This window comes from Coenobita brevimanus, chromosome 52 (assembly GCF_032717465.1).
Source record: "Coenobita brevimanus isolate Jiangsu-jjx chromosome 52, ASM3271746v2, whole genome shotgun sequence".
NCBI classification, from domain to species: domain Eukaryota; kingdom Metazoa; phylum Arthropoda; class Malacostraca; order Decapoda; family Coenobitidae; genus Coenobita; species Coenobita brevimanus.
The window spans coordinates 42270766-42294732 of NC_137005.1; the positions used below are offsets into that span (position 1 = coordinate 42270766).

The following is a 23967-nucleotide window of genomic DNA, read 5'->3' on the forward strand; positions in this document are numbered from 1 at the left end:
AAAATGATGTGGCATTAGTTGGAACAGAATCCCCCTGGATAATGGTATCCATAGGCCAGTGGCAGAGCCTCAGGACAGCCTTGGCTTCCCCATGCGTTTCTTGGCCCTCCTCACTGGCACCCCATCTGAAACTTATCTATTTAAATGTGTGCACATTGTGTAGCAATGGGCCACTTCCACCTTGGCCCACCAGTTTGAGAGGGTCTGGCTATGCCACTTTATTTTTTATTTATTTATTTTTTTTTTTATTTTTTTTTTTTAGGACAACTTTACAAGGTGTAGGGGAGGATTCAAATGTGATGGGTTAGATACATCATTCACTAACCCCTTCAATCCAGTGACAGTGTCAGTGTAATCAAGTGGCTTCTCTGTCTCATTATGGAGACATCCCTCAGCTGCCTCCCTATCCCTCAGCATGGTGAACTGCAGGAGAAGGGCAACTTCTGCATGTATTCCACTGACCTCATGTCAAGATGAGCATAGGGCCACAGCAACATTCATTGATTTACGGTATTATTGATATGCTTGTCTTGCTTTGGTTAGTTTTTGTGTGATCTCATTCTTTCAAGTCTCCTCTGGCTGTGTGGATACTACCTCATCCCTTCCTAGGGTGGGAAAAGAGGTCTGGATAATGATGGTGAACATTCTTCCTACATGTGGTCAGTTTTTTAAGTTTAGGACAGAGCTTTAATAATGAGTAAATGAAGGCCACATCATACCTGTCAGATCTACAAGTGTGCCCTGCAGTGTAGTACATGTGGGAATGTCTGTCAGTACCAACAATGAAGCAGGATAATATGACTGAAGGAGTTAACTACAGTTGACCCCCCAACTTGGCTTATTGTCACAGTGATAATGATCATGATAATTAGTCTCCTGTTCTTATGCTTTATGTGTAAGGTTACTGAATAATGGTGGTGGTGGTGGTGGCTGTAATGATTTTTTTAATCATCATGATGATCCAGACTTCGTCATGTTCTCAGAGGGAGTGAGGTAAGGTTCAGGGAGCAAGAAAAAACTGATAGGAGGAGCAGTTGATTAAAGTCAGCCCAGTTGAATGGGTCACGCCTTTATTTACTCACCACTGAAGTCGCCAGAAGCATTATTGTAATAAAGGTACTTATTTTTGCATTTTGTACAGTATTTTTTCAGGAGGGGGAGGGGGGCTGTACCACCACAGACTTTCAAAAGACATTGAGATAGTGAGAGAGAGCAAGAGAATAGGTACAGTAATGGGCAAGACTAGGATAATGATGATGATGATGATAATCTGTCCTTAGCCAGACACTATAATCCTGGAAGGGGTGGTTACAGATGTACTGCCTCCATGTCACCCTGTCTTCCATCATCAGGCTGCCCTATCCCCATAACAACAGCAGTAATAGTAATAATAAAAATTTTACTGTTTTTTTTTTCTTCAGCTGTACTACCTCAGACTGCCAAAGGACATCAAGGACGGGAGCTGCTGGCATTATGGCCATAAGAGTGTTATTGGACCATGAAGTTGTAGAAGAACATATATCACTGTGTTCTCTGCTTATGACTGAACAGGGTGAGTTTTGTTGCTTTGTTTTGTGTGTAATTCACCGGGTCGGTCAGGATCACTTGATGGTCGTGATGGTCAGCTTTTACCCTCCCGGAAGGGAGCTGAGAGCTCATATAGTCCGATCTAAGGGCAAGGCTGTGACCTTCACACAAGCACACACCCGTCCCCTTGCTCAAGGGGGACAGTAACCACCCACTTCGTCAGTGAAACTTTTCGCAACCTGAGCGAGGCGCGAACTCCCGTCCACCAGTTGGCAAGCGAGAACGTTACCACTGCACCAGCGAGCGGTGTGTGTGTGTGTGTGCTTGCATTCATGCGTGCATGTGTGGGTTTGGTGTGGTGTGGTGTGGCATGCATGTCTGTGTGCATATGTGTGGGTGTGGTGATGATGAAAACTATCTGTGTAACTAAAAACATTTGTATCTTCCCTTTCAGGTGTGCACAACATAGCATACGCATTTCCCAAGGTGAGAATTGTTACAACAGCCGTGGATCCCTGTATCAATGAAAAGTTTTATATTGTGCCTGGCATTGGGAACTTTGGCGATCGTTATTTTGGCACGGAACCATCTGATCAGTGAGCTGTCAACACTCTTTGGCATCAGACTGTCAGTCCAGTGTAGTATTAGCACTTTCAGGCTTTTGTGACAGCAGTAGATGTGTGCTTCAGTGAAGAGTTATAAACTGAACCTGGCTCTGGAAACATTGGAATTGCCACAGTGGGACCCAACCATTGGACTAGCCAGGTATTGACACTCTTGGGTTTGTGGGATTCAACTTTCAGTTGAACACAGTTGTGTTGAGTAGAAAATTAGCATTGTCCTATTCATGAGAGGGTTAAGGGTGACAGAATTACACTAGTAACCACATAACATTACCTGGTACCAGTTGGAAGACTATGATAGAAATATCTCAGCCATGAGAGGGTTAACCCTGTCAGTCTGAGTCTTTGAAAGGAAGTTCACCTCCCCTGAGTCATTGTTTGATAACCAATGGAAATTGTATCTCGTATGAGGCCTGCAGCGTGGCACTTGCAGACCTTCATTTGTGTCTCATATGTGGTCTGCAGCTCGACAAGAGTTAAAGGTGGCAGTACAACACTGTTTGAGCTGCGTAAAAACACCTGGTACCAACTGGAAGACAATAATAGAGTTGTCCCACTCATGAGAGGGTTAATGGTGATAGTGCTGCACTTTTAGCCACATAAAATTACCTGGCATTAACTGGAAGACAAGACTAGAGTTGTCCTGACGTGAGAGGGAATAAGTTATTTGGAGACAGCAAGACACAGGTAGTTACCATTCTCATGTAGATAAAGTTGTCAGGAATAATGTACTTCACTAGAGTTATTCTGATCATGAGAAGGTTATGTTGAATGTGTGAACACTCAGGCAGGTAGGGCTCACAGCATTGCTTTCATCCTTCCTAAAGTATTGGAAACTAGTGAGTGTTACCTTGGCATTGAACCATGTGATCGGTGAAATATTGAAATGTGCGACATAAAGTCTTCTGGAATAGAATATCTGAGTTGTTTGGAAGTAGCAAGAATAAACTAGAAAATGTCATTTGATTCAGGGGGAAAGGTTTTTATGTAAGGTTAGGATGATGATGACTGTGGTGTCGTTGCCTATTATGATGGTGGTGGTGGTGCCAAAGATAACATTGATGATGGTGGTGCTGATGATGATGATGGCAGTGAGAACAATAGTTATCTTGATGATGAGTGATTATGCTGCTGATAGTGCCAAAGATGATGATGATGGTGCCAGTGTTGATGGTGATGATGATCCTTTTGTATGCTCATATATGTCTCTTCTGTATTTTATAATGAAGAAGAACCATTGTACAGTATAGATTTATCTCTTGTATAATTCAGCATTAAAAAACCCTTTCAATGCAGTGGCCTACTCTCTATTTCATTCTTGCAACCTCTTGTTAATTTTATTCTGAGATATTTTTGAGAGTGGAGGGGTTAGGTGCAGCCTTCACTCACCAAGCAGTATCTTGTGTGTGGCGGCGATGGCTCAGCAGCTGGATTGGGCATGGCTGTGGCAGTTGAAACATAAAATGAATAAATGATGCAGAATAAAAACTGATAACACTGGCTGACTCAATCATCCCTGTATCACCCAAGAAATTGCTTGGCAGTGGAAAAGGAGTTTATGGACCATCCTGTAGTTTGGAAGAAACTGTTATAGTCAGTTTTTATGTGATAGAATTGGGTCATTCCTACAACTTGAATGCTAAGTCATGGTTGTATGAAATAGGATGAGCCTTAGTTATGAGGCAGACTTGAGTCTTCTTGGTTACAAGTAGAAATTATACACCAGACTAACTGCGCCTGGCCATCAACTAAGCTAAAAGAGGATACAGATCTTTGTCAGGTAAAAACATATGGACAATAGAACTGGTGGGGTTAGATATAGCCTTCAATAACTCCTTCACAGTTAAATATTCTGGGATAAAATTTTCAAACTGGAGGGGTTGGATCCAGCCTTAATTCACCCCTTCCCTTGGTGGTCCAGGGGTTAGAACACCCCAGTCAGAGTGACAGCTTTGCATAGATTCAGTCCCCAAGAGATGACTGGAGATTATTCAGTTATGTAGGGTTCTGTACTATGAATGGCAGTAGGTTGGTCATTTATCCATTTGTTTATTTATTTATTAAGGCTCCAACATGCTTGCATGCATTGGCACTGGTCAGTTAATGATGCCTTTCCACAATCCTCAGTCTCTAGCAGGTTCTCTTCAGTCTCTCATCCCTGAGTTCATGCTCTATGACCTTGTTGCAGGGTTTTTTCAGTGTTGCTCGCATGTCCCTACCCTCAATATGCACACATCTCATCCTCAACTCTCAGTTATCCTCCACCTTCTCCATATGTTTAAGCCATCTCACTCTACCCCTTCTCATCACATCACCAGTACATTCAAGTCTCATCCTTCTTCTCAACTCTTCATTTTCAACCTTAAACCCCTCCCCCCCAGCATGTCATTGAAGGATGCACTACACGTCCATCTAATCGTTATCCTGTAATATTGATCCCTTAAATGTAATGGAGTATTAGCATAGCCTCAGGCCCCAACATGTTGCTGTGTTTCTTCCTGCATCTTATATTCTGTAATGAAATAATCTGGAGTACTGGAGAGGGGTGCCTTCATGTGGAGGCACATATATAACCAGCTGGCTTCATTGCCTGCTAATGCAAATGTACCTCAATTTCCTGCCTATCCCCCAAAAGGAGGATGGTGGACTGCTGGGGCTGGCACCTTCACCCTGTAGTCCACTGGATTCATGTCCAGATGAGGCTGGGGCCACAACAACAAGAATAAACTAATAGAACAAGTCACTGGATTGAAGGTGTTTAGTATAGTCATTTATAAATCATATTTAGTTTTATGTAATCCTTATTTTTGACTGCCTTGTGATTTTAGTTTAAATTATAATACTAGTTTTTATGAATGCCTGGTGGGCTAATGGGTTGAGGTGCATCATCCAGATGTGGCCCATGAGAGTTCACATCCGAGGGCTGGTTGGTTTTATTGTTCACATAATGCCACTCACTTGAAGGCAACTGGTCACTCTTTACCAAGAGTGTGTGGACCAAATCCCTCGCCTCAGCCCTTACACTCCAGGTGGGAGAGTACCAGACATGATGGTCAGTGAATGTGTTTGTTTTTGTTGTATAAGGTTTTATTCTGATCGTTAATGTGATATGATTGTTTTATTTTGCTGTTTTTATGATATTTTGATTGTTTGTATGATACTTAGATTTTTGTTTAATGCAAGAAAGGAGGAATTAAAGGCTAAAAGCCCACAAAATTTGTTCCCTCCAAGAAAAATAAAAGATAATTCTGTATAACATTATGATTATGATATTCCAGTTACATTTTCATAATTGTGCTGAAGAAGGCTGCCTTGTGTGGTGGCACTGACATAACTGGGCTACACTGCTGCCTGGTACTGTATATGAATGCCCCTCAGCTCCCTCCCTATCCCCTGAAAGAGGGATGGTGGACTGCAGCAGATTGGCAGTTTTGACCTGCAGCCTACTGGGTTCACTTTCAGATGAACCTAGAGTTACAACTACTACTACTGTTTTCATTTTTTCATTGGTGTCATTATATGTTAATGGTTTTTTAATATCTTTTTTTTTTAATTATATCTTCATTGTTTTTATATTTTGATTTTGTAATGATTGTTTTTCTGACTTCATATGATTCTAGGATTGACTCTATCGGATACGTTTATGTGAAGCTACAGAACTTGGTGAATGTTTTTGGTGTATCAGATACAGCCAGGATACCGGGGGCTTGAATGGTGAGTGAATGGAAGCGTGGCCCATTGGATTGGGCAAATTTGGGCTGTCTGGATGTTGGTACTCCTCACCCTGCCCTAGGGTGGGAAAGGAGGTCTGGATGATGATGACAATGATGATGATGGCATGATTCTGCAAAATTATACGTGTACAGTATGTGTACTATTTGTTTGTTTATATATTACTGGATTGTGTTATAAAACCTGTGTGCTGGAGAGGGATCCCTTCATGTAGTGGCACCAATTTAACCAGGCAGCAGCACTGTTTGTCCTGTGTATATATGAGGTCCTGCAGCCACAAGTGGTAAAGCACCATACCTGCTGAAACCTGTTTGTTTCCACCCACTCCCTCAAACACTACCCTATGTGTGCACAAAGTCGCTTTGCTTAATTTTGATTAGTGCAATAAGGGTGAAAGTCTGAAGTGAGAAGTGTGCTCCAAGCAACCTTGTTGACACTTTGTTTGGGGTGTAGGTTCTGTTGCATTCCACAAAGGGTAAACTCCATTTGTATGTCATCCCACAGTAGTGACCAGCCATCCAATCAGAATGTGCTATGTCATCCACACATAGCCAATTAGGGCCGCTGATTTCCTCAAGGGTGGCGCCTTACCTGCTCAGTCTTAGTGTCACCTCTGCCAAGTGCAGAGCACCCCAGGAACTTACACCTTGTTTCAGGTGCCACTTTGCACTTTACCGTTTTCTTCCATGTTGCCCTTAAAAAACAACTCACCTTTATCATAGTATTGGATAAATATGATAATTTATTGGTTTGAATAAGAAAAACAAAACAAAAGCGGCTGCAAAAAGCTCACAAAGTCTAGCAAGACACTAACAAAAAATATTTTTCTACTGATGACATAATTTTAACAATGAAAATATTATTGTGCCAAGTTTCTTAGATATTACCCTTAAAGTACTCATATTTATGCACCTTATGTCCAAATTTTAGAAACTAAAACTAAAAAATAACATTTCTATGAACTTTTTTGTCGCCAGACTTTGAAAGCAATTTGTAGAAAATCGTATGTGTCACTTTGCCCCTTGTGGCGTGCAGAGCCTCATATATAGTGTGTGTATATATATATATATATATATATATATATATGTATGTACTGTATAAATGTATATATACAGTATATATGTATGTATCTTTCTATCTATATAGATAGATAGATAGATAGATAGATGATATGGTTGTGATCAAAGGAGCCCAATGGAGAGGAAAGATTTACAGAGTAAGCAGAAGGATTAGTTGTAAGGAAGAGGTCAAGTATGTTGGAGCTCTCTCCAAGGCGGTCAGGGATACAGGTAGGGTGCTATACAAGCTGCTTTAGGTCACTGAGGATAGAAAAGATGTATGCCTGCTCACCAGGTGGATCAGTGAAAGGAGAGGAGAGCCAAAGGTGGTGGTGAACATTGAAATCTAGAATGGAGATTTCAGAGAAGGGAGAAATGGATAGGATGTGTTCTGTTGTAGAAGTAAGATAATCAAAGAATTTTTGAGTCAGTAGAATCAGAGGATAAGTAAACAGCTTAGATATACTTAGTCAGAGAACATCAGGAAAGCTGAAGCAAGAGAGCAGAGAATTCAGAAGAATCAAGTTCAGGAACACAAGAGCAAGATAAGTCATTGTGTACATATACACAACAGCCACCTTTGGCTTTGAAATGAGTACAGAGAAAAGTAGGAGGAAAAAGAGAAAAGTTTGCTATCAGTTGCCTCAGCTCAGTTGCTTCAGACAGCTGAGTCTAAGTTAGGAAGAGAAGGTGAGGTTTAGAGGAGAAGTGGTGCTCAACAGAGAGAAAGTTGGAGGAAAGGCTGCAAATGTTGCAGAAATGAAGAAATGAGTCAGACAGTGGTTCCAACCATCTTGCTGGGTCACCACTGGGATATGGGCAGATGATGGGTGCATTTATGATCCCCACCCCCCTCCCAGGGACTCTGAGGCTTGGTTAAATGATGCCATTTTGGTTGAATCTTGAATAGGAAGTGTAATGTGTAATGTGCATGTGGGTTGGTGTTGACAGCTAGAGAAACTTGCATTGTAGAGTATGCCGACTTACTCTCTGTGTTCCAGAAACACTTGAAAAGTTCTGCAAAGGGGGATGGTCAGGCACTTGTCCTGAAATGGGAGCTCCAGTTCTCTGTCACAAGCTTTCCATCCACCTTGGGAGTACCACCCTGCTCAACTGGTGCTACTTCTGTCCCATGGCTTCCTCCATTTCCACCATCAGGAGCATGGTGTGCTGTAGGAGAAAGAATTTCAACCTGCAGTCCTCTGAGTTCGTGTCTAGATGAACATGGGTCACAACAGGAACAACCAGTATAAAACCCTCCATTTACTGTCTCAAAGGATATAGTGTCTGCACAAACTATGTAACTAGTAGTGGGAGTGGTAGTATTGGTAATAAGTAGCAGTAATAGTATGAGCAACAGCAGCAGCAACAACACTACCATTGTAGTAGTTATACAGTAATCATCACCATTGTCACTGTCCCAGCTTCAGCTGAAATGTGAAATCATTGGACTGCAAACTGAAGTTACCCTTCACCTGTAGTTCATCCTCCTCCTTTCAGGGTGTTGGAAGGGGGTCGAAGGACATTTGTTTGATGAGACAGTTCAGGCGGCTGATCATATCAGTGTCACTACAAGAGGACATCCTTCTCCATTACCAATACAGCAGTAAGGTGCCTATATTAAGCCCACTGTATCCCATGTGAAGAAGATAGAGAGTGCAAGACTGATGGAAAAAGTGTATTTTTGAGTGAGGTAGAGAGGAAGACCAAGAATGAGATGGATAGATAGGGTAGAGATATATGAGAGAGGAGGATGTGAGTTTGAGTGAGGGCAGTCTGATGGTGGTGGACAGGGTGACTGGAAGGCTACTTGATTATGGCCACCTGATGACCGGGCAATGAAGCCATCCAGTCACTGATGTCACCAGGTGACGGATACACGACCGGAGATAGCAAGAATAAAATTTAAGAGAAATAAAGGTGGACAGTGCGGTAAAGATCTCTGCTTGGAGGGTCGTCCATCTTCCTCAGCATCGGGTGATTTCTCATGTGTTGTGGGGACAGCTTGGTCAGTGTTGTCACTGTGTACCCTGCATTGTTTGTTTATTTCTTATTCTCACTGAGACACCCACACCCACACCAGCAGGTCAAGCCATTCCTACAACACACAAGATAGTGGCAGGTGAGTTTCTAGTGAAACGGTATTTATGCGCCATCCTGTATGATGGCCTTGAGATAGCATGAACAGAAGAGGAAGTCTACAATGAAAAGAAATTATTCACAGAGGAGAGAAGTGTAATTAACTGAAGAGAGAAGGGAGGGGGAATTTGAAATATAGAAAAATGGAAAACGCTAATGAAAGAAAACCGTATCAGGTGAGACAGTTTTGAGGAATATGAATACAAATTATGGCATCAGGTGTGTGTGTGTGTGTTTTAAGATTAGAGTGTGTGTAGGTGTGTCAGTGTTTTTTTGCAGCGAAAAAAATAATCCATTTCTTGCGTTCTCTCTCCCTCAATCATTCTCAATCAAAACAAAGCAAAATCTCAACCCCTTTACACCAATGACCTATATTCTTCCTCCACACCGTGTTTGTTCAGGACATCATGAGACGCTTGTTGCAGTGGAGAGGTTGGCTGCAGCCATCATATACCCCTCAGTGTAGAATCTCCCGAGCTGGATACTTTTTGAACATAAGGAAATAACAAGAAGAAGACGAACAGCTAAAGGAAGAAATAGAACAAGGAAAAAGGAGAAGATGAAGAAGGAGGAGGAGGAGAAGAATAAGAAAAAGGAGGAGGAGAAGGAGAAGAAAAAGAAAAGGAGGAAGAGAACAATAAAAGCAAACGAAACAACATTCACTCCCATTTTGCCCCATATAAGAAAGAGTGTAGGGTCCCGGGGTTAGGTTGTCAGTCCCGACATTTAAGGCAAGGGCAACCAGCCCTCCTCTACCCGAGTGGCATTACAGGAACAATAAACCCCAACCACCCTCAGATGGCTCCACCTTAACCCACTAAACTACCAGGCGTCATTTGGATGTATGGTTACCACCCAGCACAGGATGTGATTTGGTTTTATGCTTACCATATAACCAAATACAGTATGCAATAATCCACGTTTTTATTTTATCGATTTATATGCAGCAAATGTTATCGTGTTCTTAAAAAAAAAAAAAAAATGAAATAAAATAGCAGGAAATGTTTTACTTATCTCAGTATATTTTGCACTTAAATTATTGCTTGAAAAATTAATGATGTAGTAGCAAAATTATCTGCCTAAAATAGGTTTATAAAATGGGGTAATAGAGTATTACGAGAGCGGGTGAATTTGGACGTGGTGAAGGTTAGTGACGATGTTATTAGTTGATTACGGTGTTGCTGTGATTCTTATGATGGTAATTTCATGTTTATGTATTTATTAGCTTCTTGTGCCATTATATAGACGTATAGGTAGTTGATATCAACTACCTATACATTATACGACGGTGTATTCCCAGGTGACCAAAATGTCCTTTTAAACCTAGGTAGACCGAAGCTGTTAAATCCTCAAAATATTCGCGTCATTCATACATATTTTAAGGTGGAATATGGTCCCTGGCATGAGGAAAAACTAAGATTAATATGGTGGAGGATGTCTCATAACATTTCTGTCATCCTTTTTAATAGGAGCTCTAAATACCGATATGTTGCTAATATGGGTAAGCGCTGAAACTTAATATGGCTGGGGATTTAATTTATGACATTCGATATTTTGAAAGGTTAAATATTAAAAGTCTGGGAATCGTTTTATTGATGATGATGTTTTAAATCTAGTGATATTTCAGCCCTCCTGTTCTAATGGAAGGCTTGAATAAGGTACTGGACATAGGCAAGTATTAGAGATAAATATGGCCAGGGATTATCAGATGGTATAGTGTAATTTGGAGTATTTTGAAAGTTTAAAAAGTGGTTAGAATGCCCCTGTTGGAGTGGTAGCTTTGCCTAGTTTGCATCCAAAGTGGTCTGTCTATCTATCTGTTGCCAGACGCATCAGTCCCGTTTGGGGTGGCCACAAACAAATTGCCTCCACGTCGCTCTGTCCCCCTCCATTTCACTGCCAAAGTGGTGATGAGGGTTTTTGATCCTGTAGTGTCGTCAAGATAAGTAGGCTGGTCATCTAACTTACCCTGTTGTGTATAGTACTCACCTAGCCTAGCCTCAGGACTCCACACCTCACATAATATTTATTCAGTTTAATTCCTCAGTCCCAAGAAGTTTTCAATGTAGCACATCAGCATCAAGTTGTAGGTGGTGGCGACCATCATCCACTCACTTGATGTAGTGCTGCCAACTTCTTCCTTCACCTTTATCATTCTTTTTCTGTGCCTGTCCTCCTCACTTCCTATTTCTCCCATCTTTCCTGTTACTTCTTATTGCTTTTCTTTCCTTTTCAGGTGGCTTTACATTGAGTGACAAGCCAAATGGTTTCCTGTAAGGCAAGAAACCATTTACAACGCTGGGTGGTAACCATATAACCAAACCATACGTGCTTCCTACATATCAACAAGTGGGTTGGAGGAGGGTTAGTGCCCCTCCCTGTAAAACAAATAACTCAGAGTCAAATGGCCACCCTTTATACAGGATTATGGCATCTGGCAATAGATAGATAGATAAATAGACCAGCATCCTATGTTAAAATTTTTGAAACTTCAAGACTGCATTTTATTATATATATATATATATATATATATATATATTTATTTATTTATGCAGGTAAGAAGGAATCAAAGGTCAAAGCCTGCACATTTCTCAAGAAAAAAAACAAAAAAAAACAAGGTAACTGAGCCAAGAGTTCAGCTGGACCTATAAAGTCTGACACACATGCAAGATACTGTAATGTTGTACATCACATTCTTTGAGAGTCTGTGTAACTTAAAATTGATTGATTATATGATTTTTTTTTTTTTTCCCTGGTGTTAGGTAGATTTTTTCAAAGCTGCTACTTAGGGATTAACAGAGATTGGAACCTGCACAGCACAGTACTGGGATGGGAATTTCATATGTACATGTGGTGGACTGTGTCACAAATCAGATTATTTACAGGAAGGAGAGGAATGGAGGCTTTCCATCTCTTATTGTAAAAAATAAATAATAATAAAAAAATTAAGTTAGCCATTTCTTCAAGAGGAGAGTTATTGTAAAGAACAGTACGTTTGCCCCTGTACTGTACTTACCATCACTGTATAATGGCAACAGGTTTACATTGCAGGCCACAGATGCTGCCCCCCCACAAGTTTCCCAGGAGTTGAGACAGCAAATTAGCACTCTTGTGGGGGGAGGAGCCTGAGTCAACCACTGCCTCACTATGTTCTTTGGCACCTGTTTCTTCCTCGGATGATCCAGGCAACTTTGCCGCCTCTAGCTAAGATCTCTGCCTGGCCAAGGGAAGGGTTCATATGGGCTCCTCGTTGTCAGAGCCCTTAACCCAACACCAAGAACTGAGAACCGACCATTTGCAGTTCGGGGCTTTTATGGTAATTCTGTTTATTTATTTATTTATTTATGTATTTTTTTACAAACCTGCCATACTTTCTCTTCAAATGTGCATTGATTGTGTAATGACAGATAGAATCAATACACTCCTGTTTAATCTTTTGGAAAGTAAAGGTTCTTTGGAAGTTAGACTTTGAGGCTTGAGGGCACTGTGGTGTTACTGGAATGTGTGAAAAAACTAAAGATTTTGTGGATGTGCAAGAAAGCATAAGGAGAATTACTTTGAGATGGTTTGGCCTTATATAGGGGATGGAGAATGAGATGCTGACCAGGAGAGTGTATGTGAATAAGGTTCCAGGGGGAGACTGAGAATTAGATGGAGGGAGAGGGTGGAGGTGCAAGAGAGAAGGTGGTGTGAGTTGGACAGAGGATAGCTAGATGACAGCAGATAGAGTGACATGGATGCAGTTCATTTGTGTCCACCTGTTATGGGATGCAGGCATCTTGTGACAGAGTGTTACAAATTATTCAATAAATCTCAGAAAGATGGACTTGATCTGGTCAGAATTGCCACTGAGTTGAACTATGGGTGGTTGGAGCCATTTATAGCAGGCTTTGGGAAAGTATGCCATGCCCCATATGTGCAAAGAAACACAGGTTTTTAAAAATGTTTCTCCAACTGCTTTTGTCTTTTGTCATAATGGCTTATAGAGACTGTAATATAGTACTATATTTATCTATTTTTTAAAGGCTGATATGTACCTTACTGTAGCAGGTACATTGTCCTGAATATAAGTATTAATTGTGATGGTAGCTGCAGTCTCAGGCTTATCCAGTATCTCAAACATGAACCAGGTGGATTGCAGGGTTAACACCTTCTGTAGTAGACATCTGCCATTATAGTGTATTTATGTATTGCAGGGGAGTGAAAGATAGGAATAATAGATTGTTGGTGGAGAAGAGAGAGAAATTGAGGAGATGGAAGGAGCACTTTGAGGATTTGTTGAATGTAGAGAGTGAGAGCAGTGTGAGTATAAGTGGTTGGGGAATAGCTGGGAGAAGAAGAGATGAGAGGAGGGAGGAAGAGATCAGTAGGGCGGAAGTAGTGGAAGTGATGAAGAAGATTAAGCTGGGAAAGGCCCCAGGAATTGATGGAGTGTGTAACTCACCGGGTCGGTCAGGATCACTTGATGGTCGTGATCGTCAGCTTTTTACCCTCCCGGAAGGGAGCTGAGAGCTCATATAGTCCGATCTAAGGGCAAGGCTGTGACCTTCACACACACACACCCGTCCCCTTGCTCAAGGGGGACAGTAACCACCCACTTCATCAGTGAAACTTTTCGCAACCTGAGCGAGGCTCGAACTCCCGTCCACCAGTTGGCAAGCGAGAACGTTACCACTGCACCAGCGAGCGGTGTGGTGAAATGCTTAGGTATGGGGGTGAGATTGTTGTGGAGTGGATATGGAAGTTGTGTAGATTGGCTTGGGAAGAGGGAAGGGTTCCAGAGGACTGGAAATCAGGTATAATTGTTCCTCTGTACAAAGGAAAAGGGGAGAGAGAAGTATGTGGTAACCATAGGGGTATGTGCCTTCTTAGTGTGACTGGTAAAATATATGGTAGAATACTCATTGATAGGGTTAGGCATATGACAGAGGAGCTAGTTGGAGAAGAACAAGGGGGATTTAGGAAGGGAAAGGGTGTGTAGATCAGATATTTGTTCTAAGATGTTTAGTGGAGAAGTATCTAGAGAAGGGAAGGAAAGTGTATGCTGCCTTCATGGACTTGGAGAAAGCTTATGACAGAATAGATAGGCAAGGTATGTGGAAAGTATTAAGAATATATGGAGTGGAGGGGAAATTGTTGAGTGCTGTGAAGAGTATGTACGAGGGAGCTAGGGCTACGGTGTGAGTAGATGGTGAGCTGAGTGAGCTCTTTGATCTGGGACTGAAACAGGGTTGTGTGATGTCTCCATGGCTGTTTAATATATATATGGATGGGGTTGTAAAGGAGGTGCAAGGTAGGGCAGTGGATGTGGGGCTGGCCCTAATGAATGAGGGTGAGATTTGGAAGCTTCCGGTGTTCTGTTTGCTGATGATACAGTATTGTTGAGTGAAGATGAATGGGAGTTGCAAGGTTTGGTGAATGAATTTGGGACAGTGTGTAGGAGGAGGAAGCTGAAAGTTAATGTAAACAAAAGTAAAGTTATGGTGTTTAAGAGGAATGAAGTCACAGAGTGTGCAGTGAGGTTGGATGGTGAGGATATGGAGAATGTGAGTGCATTCAAGTACTTGGGTAGTGTGATGAGTAAGGATGGAACTTTGGGGGATGAAGTACGTGAAAGGGTACAGCAGGGAAGGAAGGTTGTTGGCACACTGAAAGCAGTGATGAGAAATAGGGAGGTGAGTATGGAAGTTAAGAAGTCACTGCATGATAGTATTGTGATCCCTACCCTGACGTATGGAAGCGAGGCGTGGACCTTGCAAGAGGGGAAAAAATCAAGAGTGAGAGCAGTGGAAATGAGTTACTTGAGAGGAGCATGTGGAGTGACATGGAGGGACAGGTTGACGAATGAAGAAGTGAAGGAACGTTGTGGGGTAGATATGGATGTGGTTGAGAAGATTAGGAGAAATACACTGAGGTGGTTTGGACATGTGGAGAGAATGGAGAATGAAAGACTGACTAAGAGGGTGTATGTAGGTGAGGTGGAGGGAGGGAGAGAGAGGGGTAGACCGAGGATGAGGTGGAGGGATGGAGTTGAGAGGTATATGAGGGAGGGGGGGGTGAGTTGGGGGGAGGGTAGTCAAATGGTGGGTGACAGAGTGACTTGGAGGCGTTTTGTCCGTGGCCACCCTTTGCGGGATTAGGGCGTCGGGCTATAGATAGATAGATACTGTATGTCCTGTTTTTTCCTTGGGCCACATGACACATCATGATAAATGTGCTTTGTGTTTACACTACAGCCAAACTTAGGGTAAAGTTGGTGGCATTTTTTTTTTTTTTTTTTTTTTTTTTTTTTTTTTTTTTTTTAATATGAGGAAGAAGAAACCAAAGGCTAGGAGCCCACAAAACAATTCCTTCCAAGAAAAACAAAAACAATACAAAAGAGAACCAGATTCAAGATCCGTTCATCTCGAGATGCCTGGACACACTGTGTTTGAAAGACTGGAGATCATAGGAAGTAGTAAATACAGACAGAGGGAGACAGTTCCAGAGTTGACCTGTTGCATACATGAAGGACTGGGAGTAACGGTTAACTCTTGCATTAAAGAGTTGGACAGAAAAGGGATGAGAGTTTGTTGCTAGACGGGTGCTACGCACCCGTCATAGAGGTGGAGGGATGCAAGCAGACAGAACAGTGTGGCAAAGAGACAGGTTGAAGGGAGCCAGTAAGAGGAGGAGAGTTAATGAGATGAAAAGCCTAATTATAGTGATTAGCCATAGTGCTTATCTCTGTATCTTAAGGCACTGTGGCTGTGGTTGGTTATGCACTCTCTGCGTTAGGATACAAGACTACTGCATCAGCCAGGTTACTAATTAACTCTTCCGGGTGTTATGCAAGCTGTGTACATACTGTATAATGTCTTCCACTATATGGGTGCCATTAGCAATTCCCTTGAGACAAGGCCGGTGTATCTGTGGAGGTGACCAGCTACCACAGTACATCATGACCAGCCTGGACAGGGATTGATTGAAGACCCAGAGTAGACAGAGCTGAAGCATGGACAGTGAGCAGTCCTGGCTCCCCCCAGAGCGTCATGCTTCCAGTACCTCCCCCCCTCCCCTCCTGCATTTCCCAGCATTCTGTCTACCTTCAAGGGAATATATGACACTGAGGTTATGTCATGGTGCACCCAGGCCTGCCATGATGCACCCAATAAGTCACTGTACCAAAGGGATTAAGATGCCTTTTTCCTGCAGTCCAGATGCCTGTCTCCTGTGGTCCATCCTTCTACTTCTGTGGGATAGGGAAGTAGTGGAGGGAGGTTTGTGTAGCCAGACAGTTAAGCTGCCTGGTTTTATCAGTGCCACCACATGAAGGCATCCCTTTCCAGCAACTATAAATTTATCAAATAATGCAGTACAGTATTTTAGGTTATCATAAAATCAGTTTCACTGGTATGACATGTAAGAGGGCATGCTGGGATATGGCTATGCAGATATCCGGGTCAATATCTGCTCTATATATCCAAAATGAACATCAAAATATTTGTCATCATCATTGTCGCCCTGCCTCTTTTTTCCTACCCTCAGGTGGGGCAAGGCAAGGTGCAGAAAGCAAGGAAAATTAAGTGATAATGTGAGAACAGATGAACAGCATACAGTGTCCAGTTAAAAAAAATTATAGTAGGAGAACAGATGAACACCAGGCCCAGTCAAAAAGTTAATGAACAAATGAACACCATGCCCAGCTGAAAAAATTGGGAGAATTAGTGAACAGCATCCCCAGCAAAATAGGCCACACACTCATTCATTCACCATTCAAGCTTGTGGAATCCCTGCTACACCTCACAGGCACACCTTCCACATGTAGCTTCATAGGCATGTATCAGAGTCAGTGCCATGTTTGTAACATTTTTCATTTTGTACTTCAGGCCAAGTGGCGATGTACGTGTCAATTCTTCTCGGAACAACTAATGATGATATTGTGTGTTGCTGTGTATGGAGTAAGTTGTTTGAGCCACCCAAAGTTTGCCTAGTACTGAGCTGAGTTTGTGTATTTGTAAGTCTATCTATCTATCTGTCTATAGCCAGATGCCATAATCCCAAATGGGAAGACCAAAGACAAATCGCCTCCATATTCCCGTCCCCAGCCACTTCAGTGCCCTCCCCCCAGCTCACACCCCCTTCTTTCATATAACTCTCCATTCCATCTGTCCATCTCATCCTCAGTCTCCACCTCCACCTTACTCACATACTCTCTCCTCGTTAATCTCTCACTCTCCGTCCTCTCCACGTATTCGAACCACCTTAATGTAATTCTAATGCTGTCTGTCACATATAATCTCATAGTTTATACTCAGCATTTTGTGTGTGTGTGTGTGTGTGTGTGTGTGTGTGTCTCTCTCTGTCCCCAGTAGGCCTAATCCACACTGTCTTTATTTCACATTGCTCACTGTGCACCAAGTCACTGTCACACTCAGCCTCAGGTACCATTAGTGTTGGCAAAAGCTAGAGGGAGTTCTGGCCACTGATACCATTGTCCCTTATTCATCTACATTGACTCAAGGCCAGGAATTTGAATCAGAATCTAGCTGCAGCATCTACCCTGTCATTATCAACTGCACTTTCTTTTTTCTCTCTCTCTCTTGTGTCTTGAGTGATTTACTTTCCTTTTTAAAACCAGGGCTGGGGAGTGGTCCATGCTGTTACTTTTAGGAGCAATACAAGATTAGCTGATGGATGTAAAGGGCATATTACTTTAGAATACAAAGAGATGAACAACAATGGCTCGTATATCTAGTATATAAAAGGATTGAACAGTAATAGCTGTAGTGTTATACATATTTGTTCCACGTTAACTTGCGTATGACTGACGTTACTTTTACTGCATGAATTGTTTTTCAGGAGGGTGAGAAAGTCAACATTGAGGTAACAGCTGCAGATGCTACCCTTGCCCTTCATCACCAGCAACACTGCCGTCACTGGCTGCATGATGCCACCAGCATTATCTTCTTCACCAGGTTTGTCAGGGCTATTTGTCTTGTCTGCCTACCTACCTACATTTAGCTGTCTATAATCAGATAACTTATCGGGATGGCTGTTAACAGCTTGCCTCCTTGTCACCCAGTCTTCTGCCATCAGACTGCCCTTCCCCCACCTAACACTAATTTCATGCAGCCACAATTAGTATTCAAGTTGTGACCCACTGTTCCATACTCTCTTATATTCTCCTTCCACCTCTTGCTTATCATCATACATACTCCCTCTCTTGCCCTCTCATTCTCACTGACTCCCGCACATATACCTACACCATATTCCCATTCTCTCATCCTTTCACCTTTCCATTTAGTTTCAGTCAATCCACATATATCCACGTTTGCATCCTCAAGCACCTGGACAATCTCTCTCTCTTTCACTTCATCATTCACTCCTCTCACATTCCATGTTCCCACCCTCAGAATGTCCTTTGTCCTAAAGCACATCTGAAATATGAACCCAGTCAACTGTGGGCTCCTCCTGCAACTCACCATCCACTTTTCTGGGGATAGGGCCGAAACTGAGGAATGTTTGTCAAACCTGGCAGTGGAGCTGACCAGTACACCACATGAAGGCATCTCATTTTATATACTTTACCAAGCTTGAATTGTTTGTAAAATGGCTTTTGTGCTACATCTGTCTTCACTCAGTGTTAACAAACACTTCATAATCAAGTCATTTAGACTGAATATCAGATTAAAAGAAACTAAAACATTTTTGTTAATAGTAAATTTATGGAGGCTTATTTATGCTGTTATTCGGGTAGGGAGTAGGACCATTATAAATACTTGCCAGTGTATCACCTCAGACACTGAAACAATTGGGACAAGATTAAGATATCAGGTAGCCTGGAGTTTGGTAACATGTTAGGAATAATTTTCTGTGAACTGGTGCGTTAACTAAGGGCATAAATTACTAGCAATGTGGGGAGGATGAAGAACTGGCCAGGAAAGTGTGTGCATGAGGTGGAGGGGTAGACCAGGGATGAGATGGGAGGATGAAGTGGAAAGATAAATGAGAGAGGGGGATTTAAGTTGGAGGGAGGGCAGCCAAAGGACAGGGCAATGTGGAAGCAGTTTGTTTCTGGTCACCCCATACAGGATTGAGGCTTCTGGGAACAGTAAGATAAATTATTCCTATGTATTACCAGCAGCATTAATCCTTTAAGGGTTATTTCACTTGTGTTTATAGTTGTTGTATGCAGTCAGTAGCCAGAGTCAGGAGTTTGAGGATGTGGTTCCAATTCCAACAGATTTTCTTGGGATCTTTATGCATCCATTACATTAGCTATGCATTATTATTATAGGTCATATACAGTATTACTTTTGTTTGTTTTAGATATAACTCACCATTATATTTGTTTAAAACTGCCTTATATATAGCATTCTAGGTGTAAGTTGGTGGTAGCTAAACACCCAGTACCTGTTTTTGCCCATAGGTTATGTAGTGTTTCACATGAACTGATTTCCATAAACATAACTACCCGTACCATCAGGAGCCCTTTTGTATCGGGGTTTTGTTTGAGTAACCTTATCGTCATTTTGAGTTGTGCATGATAAAGTTGTGTGGTACCTTTAATACTTTATAAGTATAGGTGTTACAGAAGCACTAAAGGGAAGATGATTAACCAGGTTGTACTTATAAGGTGGAACCAGTACTTCACATTGTGAGGTGATGTGTGTTAATGACTGTGGCATATGTCACTGGGTATGCTGTTTGATTGTTATACTGTCTCATTCTGGTAGGGAGGAAGGGGCATCCTACCTCATCCCTTTTCTTGGGTAGGAATTGGGGGAGTAATATTGGGATGCTGTGTATGAACAGGCAGTTCTAGTGGTGTGTCTGACCTCTCCAATTTGTTTTATTTACCCAAGCAGACTAAAGTTGTCTGTATATAGCAGGATTGTACAGTACTGAAAATATGTGTAATTGCAGAGAAGGGGTTAAAGTGACTCATTATCCCACAGGGCATTCAGCAAGTATCAGATCTGAGCCAGTGAGCAGGATTGTTAGTGTGGCAAGCCAGACTGATCAGCCGAGCCACCCACTTCCTCCACCCTGTCACCCCTCATCCCCTGGCCTGCCCATCATCCACTGTGGAGGGGCAGCAGCAACACACAAGGCCTGCCCATCATCCACTGTGGAGGGGCAGCAGCAACACACAAGGCCTGCCCATCATCCACTGTGGAGGGGCAGCAGCAACACACAAGGCCTGCCCATCATCCACTGTGGAGGGGCAGCAGCAACACATAAGGCCTGCCCATCATCCACTGTGGAGGGGCAGCAGCAACACACAAGGCCTGCCCATCATCCACTGTGGAGGGGCAGCAGCAACACACAAGGCCTGCCCATCATCCACTGTGGAGGGGCAGCAGCAACACACAAGGCCTGCCCATCATCCACTGTGGAGGGGCAGCAGCAACACACAAGGCCTGCCCATCATCCACTGTGGAGGGGCAGCAGCAACACACAAGGCCTGCCCATCATCCACTGTGGAGGGGCAGCAGCAACACACAAGGCCTGCCCATCATCCACTGTGGAGGGGCAGCAGCAACACACAAGGCCTGCCCATCATCCACTGTGGAGGGGCAGCAGCAACACACAAGGCCTGCCCATCATCCACTGTGGAGGGGCAGCAGCAACACACAAGGCATCTAGTGTTGCCCAAACAAGCACTGTCTCTTGGTAAATGTCTCCAGTCACTCACCGATACCTGGATGATGCAAAAAAAATGGGGTTCCCCCGAGCTAAGCCCTGTAATGGACTATATAGCCCCGCTAGGGTTACAGGAGGGAGCTACCCCTCCCGGCACGGCAGCCCAGGCGAGGCTCGAACTTGCAATCCCCCGATTACAAGTCCAGCGCGCTACCACTGTGCTACCGCGCCCCCCCCAAGATGATGCAAGGTTAGTCATATTTGCTTGTGTTTGGTGTTACTGTATGCAATTACCTATGTCTGTAAGTGTCCATCTCTATGTATCACGAGGTAACAAAACTTCACTGATATCTAGATGATGCATAGTCTGTCAGGTGGGCTTACTGACAAATCTGGCATGGCATTTTTGGCGTAGTTTTTTTCTTATTACTATTATTATATAATTATCTTTTCTTAATTGGTTTGTCTTCATCATCATCATCCAGACCTCCTTTCCCACCCTAGGGCAGGGTGAGGAGTAGCAACGTTCTGACAGCCCACCACTTCAATGGGCCACACTTCCATTCACTCATCATTCAAGCCCATGGAATGCTGGCTCTATCAGATAGGCCAAAAAACTTTAACCACATTCTGTAGCTTCACCTATACCTATCTGATCAGTTTATATTTATTTCATTTTTGTATTTTTACCTCCAGCCAAGATATCAAGAGATGTAACTGGAGGAGTTAAATATGGCTTTCAAACACCTCATCACTAGAGGTTCATATAATGTAGGAGTAATTAATCTGGCAATAGTGAGTGTATATTTAAAGAAACTACTGAAGTTGACTCAATCGGATATGTTTATGTGAAGCTTCAGAATGTGGTGAATGTTTTTGGCGTATGCGATGGAGCCAGGATTCCGGGGGCTTGAACGATGAGTGAATGGAAGCGTGGCTCATTGGATTGGGCAAGTTTGGGCTGTCTGGACATTGCTACTCCTCACCCTGCCCCTGGGTGGGAAAGGAGGTCCAAATGATGATGATGATGATGATGACTACTGAAGTTTAACCTTTTGTGCTTTGGACCCATAAAACCTTTCAGTATGATGATGTATATTATATTATTAAAATTCACTCTTCTAACAATTTTATCAAATTTTGACAAACCACCCACAGCCAAGATGCTAGTACTTTCAAAAAATATACCTGTAGTAAATTTAAATTGTCTGTGGATAATGTTTTGTGTTTTGGAGCTAAACCTTTCAGTATGATAATAATGGTGTATTTTTTATTTATTTGTAACAATTCTTCTGACAGTTCTATCAAACTGGGACGAACTTCTTATAGCCAAGACGCTGTTAGTACTGTCTTTGAAATAAAACACATTTCATGTCAATTGTCTGTGAATAATGAAAATGAATAATTTCAAGAGATCATATTGAAAGGGTCAGGTATATTTTATTGGTAGGCTACTTGCATAATGAAAATTTTTTGCCAACCAATCTTAGGATTGAAACTTCATTACTGGTAACTTCTGAGTAAGTTTTCATTACTCTTCCTCTTTCTCCTCTCACTCTCTTCCCTCAGTGTTATTATTTTCCATCTCCTTCCCTTTTCTCTCAGTGCCAGGCTGCCAGTTCCCTTCTCCCCCCCCCCCCTCCTCTCTCCTTTGCAGCCTTCTACTCCTGCTTTCCCAGTGCCCTTCACATACTTCTCCCTGTCCCCCGTTCTCATTTGTAGCCTCCTACTCCTCCTCCCCCTCATTTCTGTGCCTACCCCTTTCTCTCTCTCTTTGTGCCAGCTCCTTATTCCTCCTCTTTCCATTTCAGTGTCAGCCCCATTCTCCTCCTCCTCCTCAGTTCCAGCCTTTTTCTCCTCCTTTCTATGTATGCGCACCAGCTTCATACTGCCCCACCTCTCCTGTCACATTGCCATCCCCTTTTTCCTCCATTCTCCTCTCTCGAGTTCCTCCCTCCTTTTCTCATAGTGCCAGCCTTTTCCTCCACCTCCTCTTCCTTCCCGTCGTCATCTCTCTCAGTTCCAGCCTCTTCCTCCTCCCTTCACCCCCACACTGCCAACACTTTCCTTACTGAAGAAAGAGCAACTGGTCACTTGCCTCATAATCCAGTCTGGACTAAGTAGTGTAGAACCAGGCACCTATGCTCCTGATGGGTTACTGAAGGTTTGTATAATGGATGGAAGAGCAGTTTTTAAAAATTTGATTATCTTTTTTTAACCCATTTTGTTCCAGAAGTTATCCTACCAATCAAGAGTTATTCATCTGATCCCATTGACAACAGAGGTGCAAGGACAAGTGATCAGCTACCTTAAGGGAGAGACTGACTGCCAGTTGACACCTAATTGTGCCTTCATAGTCACCCTTCTTGATCTTCCTACACCCATTGATATCCAAGGTAATTAATATATTGACGTTTACAGTTGTTTTTAAGTAAAATACATTCAGCCTCCACTTGATTAAAAATGATCTTATTCCATCTTTAGCATTTGTCTTGTGAAAGCTGTAAAATTTTCAGTAATGGATGTTGTTTTTATCACAATAATACTTGTAATTGTAATATAAGAGGGGAAGGTGGGGGAGCAATCATCCCCCACTCAGTGTTGTCCCCCCCACCCCTACTCATAATAATAATTATTATTATAATTATAATAGTGGAAGGAGGGGGACCAGTCATCCTCTCCACCCACCCCCACTCATAATAACAATATTTCTAATAATAGTGAAAGGTGGAGATGCAGTCATCCTCTCTCCCTTCCCCCCTTTTCTGTATCCCCTCCCCTCCCCCCCCACTTGATAGTGACCCCCTCTCTTCCCCCACTCAGTGTCTCATCTCGGCTCTGCTTGATGTAGTCCCCATCCTTCCCCCCTGCTATTTGATGTAGTCTCCCCCCTCCCCCCATGTCTACTTGTAGTCCCCATCCCCCCCCTCTCTTTGCTTGATGTCCCAATCCCCTCCTGACTCCTTGATGCAGTCTCTCTCTCTCTCTCTCTCTCTCTCTCTGTCACTCATGTAGTGCCCCTGAGTGACAAGTGAAATTGTTTGCTATATGCCATGTCATTTGCTATGGTGGGTGGTGGTTTAGTGGGTTATGGTGCTTCAGCTGGATGGAGACTGGAAGGGTTACATCTGAGGGGTGGGTAAGTGAGGCTGGTAACCACTGCCTCGTTGGCAGAGTAGCTCCAGCTGCCTGTGTAATAGGAATAAAAATAGCATTAGTTGTTTTTGTATTAGCATAATTCCTAGGTCCACATTCTCGTA

The 23967-nt window shown here is 42.8% G+C and overlaps 1 pseudogene; it reads left to right on the forward strand.

Annotated features, from left to right (window-relative positions):
• Nucleotides 1–2302, forward strand: part of LOC145400545 (uridine-cytidine kinase-like 1) — a 29154-nt pseudogene extending 26852 nt beyond the window's left edge.
• Nucleotides 2303–23967: the final 21665 nt, after the last annotated feature.